Source organism: Canis lupus, chromosome 4 (assembly GCF_048164855.1).
Source record: "Canis lupus baileyi chromosome 4, mCanLup2.hap1, whole genome shotgun sequence".
NCBI lineage: Eukaryota > Metazoa > Chordata > Mammalia > Carnivora > Canidae > Canis > Canis lupus.
Window position 1 is genome coordinate 57405588 of NC_132841.1, and position 20006 is coordinate 57425593.

At 33.6% G+C, this 20006-nt stretch overlaps 1 long non-coding RNA gene across 11 annotated transcripts in view; it reads right to left on the reverse strand.

The window, feature by feature from the left end:
- Positions 1-20006, reverse strand: part of LOC140632431 (uncharacterized) — a 150925-nt gene that overhangs the window by 47423 nt on the left and 83496 nt on the right. For 5 of the 11 annotated variants that reach the window (XR_012029987.1, XR_012029992.1, XR_012029986.1 and 2 more), the window contains exon 3: positions 3000-3041. The exons of the other annotated variants lie outside the window; for them this stretch is intronic. This is a non-coding gene — a long non-coding RNA (uncharacterized lncRNA). The remainder of the gene's footprint in view (positions 1-2999; positions 3042-20006) is intronic. 11 annotated transcript variants of the gene reach the window in all.

Consider the following 20006-nt stretch of genomic DNA (forward strand, 5'->3'; position numbering starts at 1 on the left):
TAAATCTTATGAACAACACACACTAGCATATTCTGCTTTAGCTCAGGTAGGAGTGTTATGAAATGCTTTGTCTTCAGTGGAAAGTAGAGAAAATCTTTGGAGAGCTCTTGAAAACTGTTCCCATTACTCAAAGAGCTTTTTTGTGGATGGTAGCTGTGTATCTCACTCTCAAACATATTTGCTTCATTCCCTATCATTGCAGATGAAGTAAAAATGGTCCACTCTCTGCTCACCAGAGATTTTGTGTTTAAATTGTTCATTTCTTCTTGACATGAACTAAGCAACACAAGAAAACCATCAAAATTTATAAAGGCTCAAGTTATCTACCAGTCATTTAGTCACCAAATATTAAGTACCCACTATGTTCTAGACACTAGCAATAGAACAGTGAATAAAATAGGCAAAAAATGCTTGCCTATATAGAGATGGAAGCAAATAAGTAACTAATGTATATCATTCGTTCTACAGATGATAAATATTATAAATATTATGTTAAAAACAAAGCAAGGAAGGAATGCTTAAAATGGCCATTTTAAACAGCATGATAACTGAAAAGGTGAGATCTCTACAAAACATATATAGGTGTGGGAGCTACTTCTATGAATGACAAGTCATTCATAACTTAAGGGACAGCAATGGGCAGGTGGGACTAAAGCTGAGCGTGCTTGCATAAGAGATCAAGAGAAAGGGCTTCAGATCATGTAGGGCTATGCTCCCTGTTATAATGAAGTCAGCATTTACTTTGAGTGAGCTGGGATTCTCGAATAGTTTTGGGCACAGAAGTGGTATGATTTGTGTGGAGGCCAAGAAAATTAAGGCCATTCCACTTTAAGTTCAGCGTTAGCACAAGTACAGCCATCCCAGGCCCCTGTGAATAAGAGCTGAACTTTACCTTACTTCAGTTACAGGAAGAAAACAGCTTACAGCTTAACATCCTAGAAAGCCCCATATTAGAATAAAAACAGAGCCCAAGCCAAGGGCAGGAAGCCCCTATTACAATAAGAACAGAGCCCAAGCCAAGGGCAGGAAGCCCCTATTAGAATAAGAACAGAGCTCAATGCCCTTGAAAGCCCCATATCAGAATGTAAACAGAACTTGAGAAATTCCTCCAGCCCTTCTGGAGGTCCCCTAGACCAGCCCTTAAAACTAAGCTGAAACCCACTCGGGGTCCAAGTCCCTGCTCTGCTGTGTCGGGTATACTTGGACCCAAGCTCAGCTTGTAAATAAACCCTCGTGTGTTTGCATCGGTGTCGGCTCCTTGGTGGTTTCTTGGATTCGCAATCTTGGGCACAACAATTTGCTTTGTATTTCAAAAGAATCACTCTGCTAAATATTTTAAGAATAGATAATCAAAGAGCAAGGAAGGAGGTGATTATATACTTTTTTTTTTTTTATCTTGGATATATTTTAAGATAGAGACCATAGGACTTGATGAGGAATGGGATTTGGAGTATGGGTGAAAAAGAGCAATTAGAGTAATTCCAAGCAAGGTTTGTGACCTGAGCAATGGGAAAAGTGGAGTTATAGTTTAATGAGATGGGCACATTAGTTAAGATTCTTCAGAGAAACAGAACATTTCCTTTTCCTCCCTCCCTCCCTTTCTTTTTCTTTCTGTCTGCCTTGCTGTCTTTCCTTTTTTCTCTTTCTGTCTTTCATATTTTCTTTCTTTCTCCTCCCTTCCTTCATCTTCCTTCCTATCTTCCTTCCTTCATCTTCCTTCCTTCCTTCCTTCCTTCCTTCCTTCCTTCCTTCCTTCCTTCCTTCCTTCCATATCTACGATGTATCCATATCTCTATCTATATACATAGATAAAAAGAGAGATTACAAGAATTGGCTTATGATGGTTGTGAAGTCCCACAACCTGCTATTTGCAAGCTAAAGAACCTGGAAAGCCAGTAGTATAATCACCAAAGCCTGAGTACCAGTGGGCCACTGGTATATGTTCTAAAATCCAAAGGCCCAAGAACTGCACATGTTCCAAAGGCAAGAAAATTAGATATTAAGGTCAAAAAGAAGGAATTCCCTCCTCCATCACTTTTTTGCTCTTCTCCAACCTTCAATGGATTGGATGATGCCTGCTCATATTGTGAGGGCAGATCTTTACTCAGTCTACTGATTCAAATGCTAATTTCTTCCAGAAACACCTTCACAGACACACCTAGAAATAAAGTTCCACTAGCTATCTGGCCGCCCTTTAGCCCCATCAGGTTAATCCATGAAATTAATCATCACAATATTTAATTCAGTAGGAGTTGCTTTTTGGGTACAAGTGTGATGGAGGTCAGGAATTTTTGTTTTTAAGTTATCAAAATCAAAGTTCATGTTAGTTTTGTAAGTAAAGAGAGTGAGTAGACAGATGGATGTAGGAATTTAAAGTTCAGCACATGCGTCCAGACCTAAGATGCAAATTTGAAAGCCACTGGTATATAGTGTGGAGGCCAAGAAAATTAAGGCCATTCCACCTTAAGTTCAGCATTAGCACAAGTACAGCCATCTCAGGCCCCTGTGAATAAAAGCTGAACTTGACCTTACTTCAGTTACAGGAAAAAACAGCTTAATGCCCTTGAAAGCCCCTATTAGAATGAGAACAGAGCTGAACACCTTGAAAGCCCCATATCAGAATGTCAACAGAGCTTAAGAAATTCCTCCACCCCTTCTAGAAATCCCCTAGACCAGCCCATAAAACTCGGCTGGAACCCACCTCCGGGGTCCAAGTCCCTGCTCTGCTGAGTCTGTATCGCTGTGTTGGATACACCCAAGCTGAGTCTGTGTCGCTGTGTTGGGTATACCCAAGCTTGAGCTTGTTAATAAACCTTCATGTACTTTCATCGGTGTTGGCTCCTTGGTGGTTTCTCGGATTCACAATCTTGGGCACAACATATAAATGGTATGTAAAGCCAGAAACCAAAGAAGAGATCATCAAGAGAGAAAGATTAGAGAATCTAAGAGAACAGAGTGTTAATCTTGGGCACTAGAGTTTCCTGGAAGAAAATACATACATGCTTCAAGGAGGAGGATATGGTACATGGGATATGATATAGCTGTAAAAAAAATGAGAAAGGCTGATATCACAATATTTTCTTTATATACTGCTAAATCAACATTTACATTACTTACCTAATGGGTATGAAAAGGGAATAGGATAACTGAGAATTTATATTTACATTTGAATAGAATGGAGAAAGACAGAGAAAGAAAGTAGGAAAGACAAAGAAAGAACAGCAAGAGATAACCATGGCAGAAATACTTCACAATATATACCTTTAATATTATTTTATTTTGAAACATAGGAATATAATACATTTAAAAAATAGGAAAAACTTGGGACGGCTGGGTGGCTCAGCGGTTTAGTGCTGCCTTCAGCCCAGGGCATGATCCTGGAGTCCCGGGATCCAGTCCCACATCCAGCTCTCTGCATGGAGCCTGCTTCTCCCTCTACCTGTGTCTCTGCCTCTCTCTCTCTCTCTCTCTCTCTGTGTGTCTCTCATGAATAAATAAATAAAATCTTTTAAAAAATAGAAAAAAATGCCTTTTAGATTCCATAACCTCTATATTTTTTTACCCCATTTCTCTGATCACTTTTTAATAAAATTAATGTCTATTCCATTACTATTTTTTGAAACCTCTTCAGTGAGACTTTTATCACCACTGTAATACTAAAACAGCTCTGGTGAGGATTATATTCATATATTCCTAGTTTTTATGTCCCTTAACCATCAGCAGCTTTTTACACAGTGAATCCTGTGAATGTACCATGGTGTATTCTTTTTCTCATACTTTCCTGAGAAATAGGTGACATATCACATTGTGTAAGTTTAAGGTATATAGTACGATGATTTGACGTATCTATATATTGAGAAATGTTTATCACAGTAAGGTTAGTTAACATGTCCTTCACCTCACATAATTACCATTTTGTTCTTCTTATAGCGAGAAACTGAAAGATCTCTCATAGGAACATTCAGGTATACAATACAGTATTGTTAACTATAGTGTTCAATTGTTTCTATATATTGGCAATAATGAATAATGCTGCAGTAATAGTAGGAGTATAGATCTCTCTTTGTGATCTTAATTTCATTTCCTTCAGATATGTACCCAGAAGTAGGATTACTGGATCATATTAGTAGTTCCATATTTAATTTTTGAGGAACTCCATATTGTTTTCCATAGTAGCTGTACCAATTTATATTCCCATCAATAATACATAGGGTTCCTATTTCTCCACATCCTCACCAACAATTAACTCTTGTCTTCTTTTTATAATAGCCATGTCGAGAGGTATGAAGTAATATCTCTTGTGATTTTAATTTGCATTTCCCTGATGATCAGTAATGTGGAGCATATTTTGTTATACTTGATTTCCATTTGTATATCTTCATTGGAAAATGTCTACTCAAGTCCTCTGCCCATTTTTTTAATTGGATTGTGTTGGGTGTTGGGTTATATGAGTCATTTATAGATTTTCGCTATTAACCACTTATCAGATATATCATTTGGAATTATTTTCTCCCATTTCATAGATTGCCTTTTCATTTTGTTTACTGTTACTTTTGCTATGAAGACACCTTTTAGTTTGATATAATCTGACTTTTTTATTTTTGCTTTTGCTGCTTGTGTCCTTGGTATTATTGTAAAAAAAAATCATTGTCAAGAGCAGTGTCAAAGACACTGCTAGGGAACAACTGTTGTTTTTTTCTATATTTTCTTATGTTTAAGTCTTTAATTCATTTTGAGTTAATTTTCATGAGTTAGTGAAAGGATCCAATTTCATTATTTTGCATGTAATTATCCAGTTTTCCTAATACAATTTAGTAGAAACTATCTTTTTCCTATTGAATATTCTTGATTCTTTATCAAATATTAGTTGATCTTATGTGTGAGCTCTTGAATCTGTTCCATTGGTGTGTGTGTCTATTTTTATATTATTTACATACTATTCTATTTGCCATAATTTTGTAATACAGCTTGAAATCAGGAAGTATGATGCCTCAAGCTTTGTTCTTCAGCATCACTTTGGCTATTTTGTGTTTTGTATTTTGTATTCCCATATAAAATTTGAATGATTTTTTTTTGTTCTATTTCTGTGAAGAATACCATTGGAATTTTTATAGGAATTACATTCAATCCGTAGATGACTTTTGGTGGTATCAATATTATAACAATGTTAACGCTTCCAAACCATGAATGTATGGTATATTGTTTTCATTTATTTGTGTCATCATCAATGTCTTTCATTAATGTCTTATACTTTTCAGTGTACAGATCTTTCACTTCCTTGTTTAAATTTATTTCTAGTTATTCTTTTGATGCAAACAAATCATAAGATTACTTAATTTCTCTTTTGGAGAGTTCATTATTAGTGTACATAAATGCAACACACCACTGTATGTTGATTTTTTATCCTGCAGTTTTACTGAATTTGTTCATTAGTTCTAACAAGTGAGGGTTCTTTTTAGGTGGAATCTTTAGAATTGTCTTTACATATGTCATGTCACCTACAAAAAGTGACAGTTTTGCATATTTCTTTCCATTTTGGATGCCCCTTCTTTTTTTTCTTGCCTAATTGATCTGGCTAGGATTTCCAATCCTATATTGAATATAAGTGATGGCACTTGGCAGTCCTGTCTTGTTCTTGATCTTAGAAAATTTTCAATCTTTCACTGTTGAGTGTGTTAGGTATCTGCCTGTCAGGTATGACCTATATTATGTTGAGGTCCATACCCTCTAAACTTACTTCATCAAGAATCTTTATCATGAATGGATGTTGAGTTTTATTAAGTGATTTTTTGCATCTATTGAAATAATCAGATAATTTTTGTTTTTAATGTGTTGCTGATATATCATAGTGATTCGCTTATGTTGAATTATCCTTTCTTCCTGCAGATAAATCCTACTTTTTTTTTTTTTTTAATAAATCCTACTTGATCATGTTCTATAACACTTTTAATGTCCTGTTGAATCTGGTTTACTAGGATTTTGTTAAGAATTTCTGCATCTAGATTCATTAGGGTTATTGACCTATAGTTGCCTTTTTGTTTACAGCATTGTCTGGCTTTGGTATCATGGTAATGCTGTCTTCATAAAATGAGTTTGGAAGTGTTCTCTCCACTTCAGTTTTTCGGAAGAGTTTGAGAAAAATTGGTATTAATTATTCAAAGGTTTGGTGTATTTCACATGTGCAACCATGTGGTCTTGTGCTCTTCTTTGTTGGAAGGTTTTTTGATTGCTAATTCAATCTCTTTGTTATTGGTCTGTTAAGATTTTCTATTTCTTCCTGATTCATACTTCTTATGTTATATTTTTCTAGGAATTTATCCATTTCTTTTAGGTTGTCCAATTTTTTGGTACAAAATTCTTTGTGGTGTTCTCATGATCCTTTGTATTTCTGTTGTACCAGTTGTAATGTCTCATCTTTCATTTATAATTTTATTTGGGTTCTTTTCTTTGCAAGTCCAGCTAAAGGTTTTTCTACTTTATTTAAAAGTCAACTCTTAGTTTCACTGATCTATTCTACTATATTCCCTATTTGTTTGTGCTCTGATCTTTGTTATTTCCTTTCTTATCCTAACTTTGGGCACACTTTGTTCTCTTCCTTATTCTTTGAGATTATTACTATTTTTTTTATTTATTTTTTATTTTTTTGTATTTTTCTTTGGAGTTCAATTTGCCAACATATAGTATAACACCCAGTGCTCATTTTTTAAATATAGTTTAAAATATAGTTTTAAATATAGTTTTAAATATAGTTTATCAATATAAACTTCCCTCTCAGCATTACTTTTGCTGCCTTTCATAAGTATTGGTATCTTGTGTTTCCATTTTCATCTGTTGTAAGATATTCTTTTCTCTCTTGGTTTTCTCTGTGGCCCAATGGTTGTTCAGGAGTGTGTTGTTTAATTTCCATGTATTTTTAATTTTTTTACTTTTTTTCTTGTTGTTGATTTCTAGTTTCATAATATTGTGGTTGCAAAGGTTCTTGATATAATTTCAATCTTTTCATATATATTTAGACTTGTTACCTTACATATATTCTATCCTGGAGAATGCTTCACTTGCACTTGAGAAGAATGTGTATTCTGATACCATTGGATGGAATGTTCTGTATATATCTGTGAGGTCATTTGGTCTAAAGTATACCTCAAGATCAATGTTTCCTTATTTATTTTCTGTATAAATGATGTATCTATTGTTAGAAGTGAGGTATTGAAGTCCCCTACTATTACTGTAATGTTGTCAGTTACTCTTGTCAGCTCTGTTAGTATTTGCATAACAAACTGAGATGTATATATATTTACAACTGTTTTATCTTCTTGATGAATTGATCGCTTTATCATTATATAATGACCTTCTTTATCTCGTTACAATTTTTGGTTAAAGTTTATTTTGTCTGATGTATGTGTAGCTATACCTTCTCTCTTTTAATATCTATTTGCATGGAATATCTTTTTCCATCCCTTCACTTTAAGCCTATGTGTGTCCTTAAAGTTAAATTGACTCTATTTTGGTAGTATATAGTTTGGTCTTGTTTTTCTCTCTGAGTTGCTTGTTTTCCTTTGAGTTGTGCCTTTTTTACTGTATCTAAAATGTTAATTCAACATATTCTCTTATATTTACAGAAATTTAAATTACCCTGTGTCTCATATTACCAATATATGTAAAACATATAAAATGTAATTATTTTTAAAAGTTTCAATTCAAATAATTTTTAAATGCTAGATATAGATATATAGTGTCTGCTGTTAGGTAGAGTGTTAAATACTTTAAATATTTTATCTCAAAAAAATCTCAAAGCAACCCAAAGTGACATCATAATTATCAGAGAAGGAAACTTAAGTTTAAAGTAGTTGATTGAATTATCTAAACTCAAACAACTATTGAAGAATGAAACTAGAATTTATTGCCAAAGCTGAAACTTTTTATTATGCTGTAATGCATCTCTTTCAATTGTATCTAATCATGAGCTATAAGCTTCATGACGGCAGGCACTATATTATACTCAATCTATAAATTTTATACTCCAAGGAGCAATTAGGAAATAAATATGTATTAAATGTATGCATGAGCTAATGATCTCACTCTTGGGGAATTGTGTTTAATCAATAAGGTATTAACTTTCTGAGGAACTATGACAACTTTTGAAAGGGAAAAAGTTGGTCTCCCTTGATGATGATTTACTTAATAAAACTTGGCAAGTAGGAGATATTTGAAGGAACAGGGATCAGGTCTTTCAAGAGTCTCTCTCTTACACATATGCAGTCACTCCACCTATACTCAAGGCTATATATTTTTTCCCCTCTGGCTAACAGTTGTATACAGTTGTATATACATGAAATTGTTGTGTTTCCATCAACCATCAATCAGCCAATGTAACTCGAAGTCCACTATGGGTGAATAAAATAAGATGACACAGAGCTACTGCTATCATAGATCTTAAAGTCCAGAAATTTGCTTGAATTTTCTATAAGAATACACATTAGGAGTCTTTCTATACCTGATAGTATGACATTGTATTTAAATACAACATGCATAATTAGGAACATTGATTACAAGTATATATTTATGTTTTAAAGTATAGATTGCAATAAGGGCAAGGCTACCATCGTAGTTCAGTTAAATATATTGTGATTCAGTAATTATTTGCAGTTCACACAATGCTGTATTTGGCCTAATTAGCAGTGATACTGACAAGTAGAGTAAATAATTTGCATTTTTAAGAAATGTATAATGTATCTGAGTAAATAAGTCTATAAGCTTTGCCTAAATTGTGATTATTTGATTTGGAAGCATCTTATAATGAATGCTTAGAAGCTGTGTCTCCCTTGTGCTCACTTTGGCAGCACATATACTTAAAAGCTATCTCTTCCTACTAACATTGACACCAAGTCGTGGCAGACTGTGGGTTCCAATTACTGAATAGCTCAGAGACCTTGAGTTTCTTAACCATTTTCTTTCTTATTCTTAAGGTATATCATGTTCTCACTCTGCTCCAGACTCTATATTTCATCTCATAATACTGCTTTGTAAATAGCACAAGTTTTAAATAAGAAAAATAACAATAGCTTCACCACTCACTGGTATGACCTTAATTAAGTTAAATCACCTTATTTGGATCCAAGTTTTTCATAGTAATAATAAACATGTTATAGACTATTGTAAGAAGTAACAAAAGAAAGATTTCCACTTTTGGTTATGAACATCTTAACCTTCATGTTGAGAACAATTAAATTAACATAGAAATTAAATTAAATAAAAATTAACCTAGAAATTAAATTAAATAAAAAAGATAATTGAAGAGCAACCAAGGCATCTAGGACTATGGAGGCTGGTTCTCAGAAAAAGTGAGACCACAAAGAAGTAACTGTGCATGACATATCATCTCAGTGAATCTGCTTCTTCCTAAGCCATACAGAGAAACAGTATGACTAGCCAAGCAGAAAGGAGAAACTGGGAATATAGGAAGAGCTATCAGTCCAGGAAATAAAGTTGAGGTTTCCCAAAGAGATGAGATGTGTAAACACCGTGAGTTTTAGTTGAGGGCCTTAAAGAACTAAGTCATAGGAGTAGGCAAAACAAATGGATTAAGACTTACAAAGACTAAAACAGCCATGAAAATTTCCATTCCTGGCTCAATTCAGATGCTTGTATCCCTCACACTTGTCTAACTACCTGCCAATAAGAGGACTAAGTCATCTCTGGGAAAAGATACTATCATCCTGAATGTCTGAAATTTTTAATATGGAATATGTGGCGTTCAATAAAAGAGATATCTTGAGGCAAAACAAAAACTCAGAAGTATGAAAATACAGGAATGATGAAGAACACAGGAAAAAATAAATATATGGACAACACTAAATAAATATTAACAAATTAAAACATGTATTCTAGAATTTTAAATATATATATAATATAATTTAAATATATGATAAGAGCACAAAAGGCATGAGGCAGCTAAATGATATAGGGCATTTTAAGGTACCTTTTTAGAAAGTGGAAAAGACACTGATTTATGACAAATGCTAATAAATCAGTGGTGCATACTAGCATGTCTAGGGTAATTTAAAATGTTTAATAGATAACAATAAAGAAGGAAAATGGAAAAAATCAGAGAGTAGAATAATAGTAGGTTAATTTTAAGATGGCAAGATGAGACAGAAAACAGTAAAATGATACATTTAAGCCCAAATATTTGAGTGGTTACATTGCATCTTAATGGATTAAATATTCTATTTAAAAGATTAAGTTTGTCAAATTGGTTTTAAAAACATGATATGCTGCTTACAAGAAACACACTTAAATAATAGATACACAGAAAAAAAAGAAACCGGGTGATATGCTATATGTTGGCAAATCAAGCTCCAATAAAAAATATACAAATAAATAAATAAAGAAGAAATTAAAAGTATGAAAGAAAATGTACTATGCAAACCCTAACCAAATGAGAACTAGTATAATTATACTAATATCAGTATAAAATTAAAAAAAAAATCACTAGAACTTAAGTGAACATTTTGTTGTGATAAATGACAACTCATATACATTCACACACAAACATAGTTTCAAACTATAAAACACACAAAAGAATCTAGCATTAAAAAAAAGAATTAGCCAAATCAACAATCATTGAAGAGATTTTTTTTATATCTCTCAGTAATGGATAGGACAAAAAATTAATTATATGAAAGATTTCCATAACACAATAAAATTATTGGACACATATCTGTAAGAAACAACTGATAAACATTTTTAAGTCTACATTGAGTATTTACCAATATATACCAATTGCTATTGCCATTTACTCAATTTGAACCAATTTCAAGTTTGAATTTGTAGTTTCTTTTTAAACTGTAGAATAATTGAACAAAATATAATAGAACCCCAAATCATTAAATGTTTAAAAATTATCAGAGCACATCTGAATAAGCGAATTTCCCAGGAGAAATAAAAATAAAAATTAGGAGATCCTTTAAAATACTTGAAGACAATACTTATCAAATCTTACATGATGCAATTAAAGGTGCCCTTGATAAAAAAAACTTAGCCTTAAACTCGTAAATTAGTGAAAGAAAGCTCAGCATACTTAAAAAAAACAAAAACAAGGGATACCTGGGTGACTCAGGGGTTGAGCTTCTGCCGTTGGCTCAGGGAGTGATCCCAGTTTGGGGATCGAGTCCCACATCAGACTCCCTGTGAGGAGCCTGCTTCTCTCTCTGCCTTTGTCTCTGCCTTTCTCTCTCTCTGTGTGTCTCTCATGACTAAATAAACAAAATCTTAAAAAAATAAAAAAAGGATTGGAAGACTGAAAGCTTTCCCCCTAAGTTCTGGAATAGGACACATAGTTAATCTCATTACTTCTATTAAACTTTATACTGGTGTTTCTAGCTAAGTCAATTAGTTAAATCAATTCGCAATAAAAAGGAAAGAAAGTGATTCAAATTTGAAAGGAAGAAGTAGAGGTTGTCTTTTGGAAATGACATAATCTTATATATAGAAAATCCTAAAGAATCCACAAAAACTTATAGCAGTAATAAATGATTAAGCAAAGATGCAGAATACGAAATCAAAAACGGATTGTATTTCTGTGTACTAACAATAAACAATCTGAAAAGGAAATTGACAAATTCCATTGAGAATAAAGTACTTGAGAATTTTTTTTTTACAACTACAACATTTGTACCCTTATTGTTTAAAAAAAAAAACCAAAAAAACACCTGAGGCAGGGGTGCCTAGGTGGTCCAGTTGGTTAAGTGTCTGCCTTTGGCTTGGGTCATGATCCCAGGGTCTTAGGATCAAACCCCACATCAGGCTCCCTGCTCAGTGGGGAGTCTGCTTTTCTCTCTACTTCAGCCCCTCTCCCTGCTTGTGCTGCCTCTCTCTCTCTCTCAAATAAACAAAATCTTAAAAAAAAAAAAAAAAAAAAACAGAGGCAGATCTAAATAAATGGAAAATACCCCATGTGCAGGGGAAGACTTAACATTGTTGAGATAGTAATCAAAGATTACAAATTGATCTTCAGATTCAATGTAAATCTTATCGAATTTCCAACTGCTGGGGCAACTTAAGTGTCCAATCTTGGTGTAGGCTCAGGTCATGGTCTCAGGGCTGTGGAATCAAGTTCCATGAGGCTCTGAGCTCTGTGCTCAGTGCAGGGTCTGCCTGAGATTCTCTCTCCCTCTGCTCCTCCCCTTGTTCTCTCTCTCTCTCTCTCAAATAAATAAAATCTTTATAAAATTTTTTGCAGCTGCTTTTTTTTCCCCAGAAACAAATAAGTTCTTCTTAAAATTCATATGGTGATGCAAGGGACCTGAATAGCCAAAATAATACTGAGAAAAAAGAGCAAAATTGGAGAACTTAAACTTCCTAATTTCAAAACTTAAAACAAAGTTACAGTTATCAGGACAGTGTAGCATAAACATAAGAACAGATATATAGACTAGTGCATTAAAATTGAGAATCCAGAAATAAACATCCATGGTCAATTGATTTTTGATAATGCCAAGACCATATAATGAGAAAAGAATAGTCTTTTCAACAAATAGTTCTGGAACAACTGACTGTGCATGTACAAAAGAATAAATTTGGACCTCTACCTCACACCATTAAAAAACTAGTTCAAAATGAATTGAAGGTCTAAATCAAGAGATAGAACAATAAAACTCTTAGAAGGAAATACAGATGTAAAACTACCTGACTATAAATAAGGCAACAGTTTTGTACGTATAACAGCAGAATCATAAACAGCCACATATAAAATATAAATAGAATTTCATCAAAATTAAAAACTTTGAAGCATCAAAAGACACTGTCACACAAGAATAAAGATAACCCACAGAATGGGAAAAAATACTTGGAAATTATGGATCTGAACAGATACTTATATTTATAATATAAAGAAGTCTTCTAAGTCAATAATAAAAATATCAATAGTCCAGTTTAAAAATGGGCAAAGGATTTGAAAAGCCACTTCTCCAGTAAAGATATACAAATGGCCAATTAGCACATAAAATATATTCACCATTATTAGGCACCAGGGAAATGTAAATCAAAACCACAATGAGATACCACTTCACACCCTAGTAGGATGGCTATAATCAGTAAGACAGATGACAACAGTGTTGCTAAGGATGTTGGAAAATTGGAGCTCTCATAAATAGCTGATGGGAATGCAAAATGGTGCTGCCATGACTGTTGTAAACAATTTGGCAGTTCTTCAAAAAATTATGTATGTAGAGTTAACATATGATCCAGAAATTCCACTCCTAGGTACAAACCCGAGACAAGTGAAAATGTAGTCATGCAAAAACTTGTGTTTAAATATTCATAGAAGCATTATTTATAACAGTTAAAAGGTAGAAACCACCCAAAATTTCCATTTGATAAACAAATTTGGTATATCTGTACAATGGAATATTATCTAGGCATAAAAAGGAGTTAGGTACTGTTGCTGGTACAACATGGATGAGTCTTGAAAAAATTGTTACTAAAGTGTTAGAGGCCAGACACAAAAGGCCATGTATTGTATGATTGCGGTTATCTGAAATATCCAAGGACAGGTGAACCCATTGACAGTTGATTTGTGGTTGCCAGGGAATCAGTGGAGGTGGGAATGGGAAGTGATGGCTAATAGGTCTGTTAAAGACATTTTTCTTAAGTTAGATAGTGGGGATGATTATACAACATAGTGAATAAAAACCACTCAATTACACAATTTCAAATGGTATGTTTTAAGGGCAGAAAAGCCAGTATCAAAGTATCCTTTATAATAAATTAGAAAAGAGCAGCAACTCAATCCCAAAATTGTAGAAGCAAAGAAATAACAGAAGTTAGAATCAAAGTTGTGAAATAGAAAATAACTGTGGGGGGAAATTATATGAACCAGAAGTTGGTTAATGGAAAAAATAATACATAATAAAAACCTAGCAAGTTTGATCAAGAAAAAAGAAAAGCACAAATTACCAAAACCAGAAATAATGTGATATTAGTACTAATTCCACAGAATTTTAAAATGTAATACTTTATGGACACTAGAAAATTAAAATTAAATAGACAAATTCCCATTTAAACACAATTCACCAAAACTGATAGCAGAATGAATAGAGTAAATGGATAATTCTAATGCTATTAATTATATTGAAACTATTATTAGAAGACTTCTCCAAGGAAAGCACCTATTTCAAATGGACTCACTGGTGAATTCTTCTAAATATACAGAGAAATAAACAATCTTTACATACTAGCCAAAGAAAAGAAATACTTCAAATTTATTTTTAGAAGGGCGGAGCAACCTTGATGTCAATACTAGAAGATAACATTGTAAAAACAGAAAATTATAGACCAACCTCTTCTAGGACCATAGGTATAAAATTTCCTAATAAAAATATTAGAAATTTGAATCTAGCAATGGAGAAGGATAATAGCTGGTAACACACTAGGTATGTTCCAATAATACATTATATGTTTAACATTTGAAAACCAATCAGTGAAAATCATCTTTTTAAAAGAATAAGAGATATATCATTATCACAATAAAGTATTTGACAATCAATGCTTATTCATTTTATATAACATATAAACACTTAAGTAAAATACAAAAAAAAATTCCCATCAAATTAAGAGCATCTACAAAAGTACATACAGAAATTAGTCTACTTCAAAAAAAAAAAAAAAAGAAAAGAAAAAAAAAGAAATTAGTCTACTTCATGGTAAAATGCTGAAAACTTTCTTTATGGTGTCAAGAATGAGAAAATAAAACCTATTATCACCACTTTTCACATTTTGCTGGAAGTTTTAGGCAATGCAATATGGAGGACAAAAAAAGTAAAATATTGGATTGGAAAAAATCAAACTGTTCAGATGACATACTGGTGTACATACAAAATCCAAATGAATCTGAAGATAAAACAATAAGGTAATATAGAAATGTCTCCAGATACAAATATAAAAATTTCAACTTTTAAAAAAGAGTATAATTTAACATTATTTAAAAATATCAAATGCATGGGAAAAAATACAACAAAAGCTATGAATAACCTCTACACAGAGAATAGAGAATATTATTAAAGGAAAGTAAAATACCTTCCCTCCCTAATTTTGGGAAGATACTGTGCACATGCAATGGAAAAATCAATATATAAAAATATCAGTGCTCCCTCACTGAATTTATCATTTCACTGCAATTTAAACAGTACCAATTTATCAAAATCAATAAGCTGACTTGTAAATTTATATGGAAAGGCAAAGAACCAAGACAGTCTTGAAGAGGAATGAAGTTGGAAGATCCAACTACTAAACAAATTCATCATAAAGCACAGTAATAAACCCAATAGGTTATTAAGATAAGAATGTACAAAAAGACCACTGAAACACACAACAAAATGATGAAATTATTTTATGACACAGTTGACACTTCAACATAGTGACAGAGCCAGAGGGATATACAACTACGGAAGAGTAGAAAAATGTGTTCCCCCATTGATGGCTTTGAAGATGGAGGGAGGGGTATGGACCAAGGCATGCAGGTGTGAAAAGGCAATTCTCTCTTAGAATGTCTAGAAGGAGATACTGCCCTGCAACAAATTGACATCAGCTGGGTGAGACTCATGTCAGACTTCTGACCTAGATAATTATAAAATAATCTGTGTCGGTTTAAGCCCTCAAGCTTGTGGTAATGTATTAAGCAGCAATGTAAAACTAACATGAGTTCCAGTATGAGAAAGTATGAAACTCAGGCCCAACTTCTTGCCATGCACAAAAATCAATTCTAGATAATTATCAATCTAAATGAAAAAAGGTATAGGAAGGAAGGAAGGAAGGAAGGAAGGAAGGAAGGAAGGAAGGAAGGAAGGAAGGAAGGAAGATTTATTCAAATAAATAAATCTTTAAAAATAAATAGAATACAATAAAAACGGAAGGAAGGAAGGAAGGAAGGAAGGAAGGAAGGAAGGAAGGAAGGAAGGAAGGAAGGAAGGAAGGAAGGAAGGAAGAAGAAGAAGAAGAAGAAGAAGAAGAAGAAGAAGAAAGAAGAAAGAAAGAAAGAAAGAAAGAAAGAAAGAAAGAAAGAAAGAAAGAAAGAAAGAAAGAAAGAAAGGAGAAAATAAGCAAGCTTTTAAAGGAAATATAGCAAAATAGCTTCATGAACCTTGTTCTAGATAAAATTCCTTAAATAGGAAAAAAAATGTCACGAGGCAGAGATAAAAGCACGATAAAAGTAAAAATTTCTACTTTTTTAATGAAGTATTATACAAAGTAAAAATATAACGGAAGCTGTATACTCTTAATGGTAATAGATACCAAGAGCAAAGTGAAAAGACAAGCCATGAAATAGAAAAAAATAATTATCTATACTTAGTTATATATATATGTTTTAAATATATAAATATATGTGTGTATGCTACATGTGTAGTTATACATGTGTATATATGGTTATATATGAGATATATATAACTAAATATATACAGAACTGAGGTATATAACTATATACAACTATATATATATATATATATATATAGTTCTATATAACTAAGTACTCTATAAATCAATGTTAAAGGCAGACATTCCCATAAAAAAAAATAAAAAAAGACTTGAGCAGCTACTTTATCCAGCAATAAAAATAAACATATTACACCTACATGGAAAATCACGGATGACTATAATACACAAAATGGCAAAAGCCAGACACGTAACGGTATATACTGTGTTCTTGCATCTATGTAATGTTCAAAAGCTAGCCTAATTATCCTATAGGTTTAGCAGTCAGAAGAGTGCTTATCCATGGTAGGGGGATTGTGACAGAAAGGCTGAACAAGAAAGACTTCTCTGATTAATTTTCTGTTTCTTCATCTGAGTGATAGTCACGGATAGTCACATACCAGGTGAATTTAAACTATAAAAATTTATTAAGGTAGAAACCCTCATGATTTGTGCATTTTAAAAATAGATATATTATTTTTTATAGAAAAGTTGACCAGAGGGCAGCCTGGGTGGCTCAGCGGTTTAGCCCGGCCTTCAGCCCAGGGTGTGATCCTAGAGACCCAAGATCAAGTCCCATGTGAGGCTCCCTGCATGGAGCCTGCTTCTTCCATGGCCTTTCTCTGCCCCTCTCTCTGTCTCTGTGTCTCTCATAAATAAATAAATAAAGTCTTAAAAAAAAAAAAACTATATAAAAAAAGAAAAGTTGGGATCCCTGGGTGGCGCAGCGGTTTGGCGCCTGCCTTTGGCCCAGGGCGCGATCCTGGAGACCCAGAATCGAATCCCACATCAGGCTCCTGGTGCATGGAGCCTGCTTCTCCCTCTGCCTGTGTCTCCGCCTCTCTCTCTCTCTCTGTAACTATCATAAATAAATAAAAATTAAAAAAAAAAAAGAAAAGTTGACCATAAACAGAAGTAAGCAAACAGAAATATCAGTACTTAGAGAATGTAAGTATTTATCTGGTCTGTTGTAATCCTTCAATAAGCGGTAGCTCTGAAATTAATCTTTTAAACCTTTTTTTTCCTTCTACTTCTTGCTAATGTATTAGGAAAAAATGTCCCTCTCTCATTTTACTACTACATCTTTCATCAAGACAGCATGAAAAAGACTACAGTTTCTATTTGCCTATATCAACAAAGTTCTGAAATCAAATGCATAATTATGAATGTGTGCTGTAAAATGCTAAAATATAGTTAAGTGTTTGGAAAACTTCTTCAGAATCTCTGCAAAAGGTATCTACTTCCTGCACTTCCTCTAATTAAATCCACTTTTCTTCAAGTACCAGTAATCAGTATTTTTTTAAATTACTCTGATTTAATTACTCTGATTTTTGTTTTTATAAACTTTAATTTCTACTATTATTATAACAATGTTTTCTACAATTTTGCCATATAAATAATGTACTATACATGTATACACATGTGCACATGCACACACATGCATTTATATTGTATATGCATATATATATACATACTGTGTGCATGTGGTATTTTTAATACATTGCAGGTTAAACAGGATTTTATCATACTCTAACTTCTAAAATTGTATTCATTGGAAAGCAGCACATTCTATCTTCTGAAGTATGGACTGAATAATGACTTATATGAACTTCTGAATATAACTTTATATTCTAAGAAACCCAAGTGTAAAACAGGTATCTACAAATATGGTTAAATTTTTTTCAGTTATTTATTACTTGTACTTTTCACCATATACCCATAAAGTTTTCTTTAAGATTTACCCCATGAAGAAGTAGGGCAGGAATTATTCTCTATATTTCATACATAAATGCAGTGAAACTCAGAGATTTTAAGCAATTATCTCAAAATCACAAAGTTCTATTAGTTTCAGAGTCAAAGGAAAAATAGAAACCAAAATGCCCAGGTGTTGTTTTTCTAATTAAATCCATTCTTTTTGTCCCCTGTACACTCTACCACCTGCCCTGTTGCTTTGTGCACTCCTTACACTCAAAATAAGAAAAGCCCTTAGTCATGCCAATATGAAGAATGAAGATGTAGTCTAGACTAAGAGTGGTGGGCAGCAAGGCAATAGTTTATTGAGCAGTAGTACAAAGCTACCAGAGAGGGAAGGGACCTGAGAGAGTTGCCATTTTGATATCCAAATCTAGAGGGTTTTAGAAGCTCTTTTGTAGAACTATTTTAAGTTATCACCATGTGGGCCCCTTGCAGATTGACTACCAATGTGTACCAATCAGGGTTTTGATCATGTATCAGTCTACCGATCAGGTTATTGTGCTGATGGTCTTTTGGGATGACATTTGGATACTAACTGCCTCAACTTATGATAGTGACCAGTGTTTTATGGTTAATTGTTTTGTTTCAAGATGGTTTGCAAAAGTCACTTCTGCAGGGCTGCTAGATAGGATGCTATTGTGGTCTTGTGTAAGTTATAAAACAGAATGCTATTGTGGTTTCATTTTAGCTGTCCCAGCTCCCTGTTGTGTTTTGTGTGTCGTGTTGTGTTGTGTTGTGTTGTGCTTTGTTTGTTTTGTTGAAGACCCTGGCCCTGACAACCCAAGTGTCCAACTAACTTCTAACAATGATCTTAGGGTTGTGAGATTGAGTCCCACGTAGAGCTCACTGCTCACTGGGGAGTCTGCTTGAGATTCTCTCTCCTTTTTCCTCTGCCCCTCCCCTGGCTCACACATGCTTGCACATTGGCATATGCCCCCATCCTCCTCTCTCAAATAAATAAATCTGTAAAAATAAATAGAATACAATAAAAACTGAACTATTTAGAGGAAAGACCACAATATCTTTCATTTGCTTCAGAATAAGCCATTTAGAGGGGAGGTACAGGTAAAAACAAGATAAAACAAGATAGGATAAAAGTTGATAATAGTTGAAGCTGGGTCGTACATAGAAGTTCATTATACTATTTCTGTATTTTTTATGTTTTAATTTTTCATAATAGTACAAGAAAGAAAAGCAAGCCTGAGTGGATCTGCCCTACCATCTTACACCCCACTCTTTCCTGGCCCATGGTGCCTGTGCTTGAGCTACCAACCCACCTTCATTGCATGTATCCTTCCTGAGCACCTTTCCTGCCCAAGGTGTTTCTGTGCTGTTCCTTCTGCATGGAGTACACTTCCTTACCCCCTCTGTGCATTCCTAACTTCCACTCCATCCTTAAGACTTTGGCTCAGTTTTTACTTACTAAAGGAGTACCTCTGACTTTCCCTGCTCTAGGCCTTTATAGTACCAGCTACCTTTCCTTTCTAAGTAATTATCATACTTTTAGTCTCAGCCCTAGCAAACCCTTAGGTCTCCAAGAATAGAAGCCACAGCCATTTCACTTAACATAGTACCCCAGTGTCTACCTTAGTACACAGTACTCTTGTTAAAGAAAAAAATTGCACAGCATACTGGTTAAAAATGACAAAAGAGATTTTATTCAGTACTAGTGCAGTAGCATAGAGAGAGTTCAGGTAAACTGAGCTCAATTCCAATCTTTACAGTCGTGACTGGGCACCTGAAAGGGAAAATGAAGTAGTACTGAGTGGGAATGAAGAAGGTTC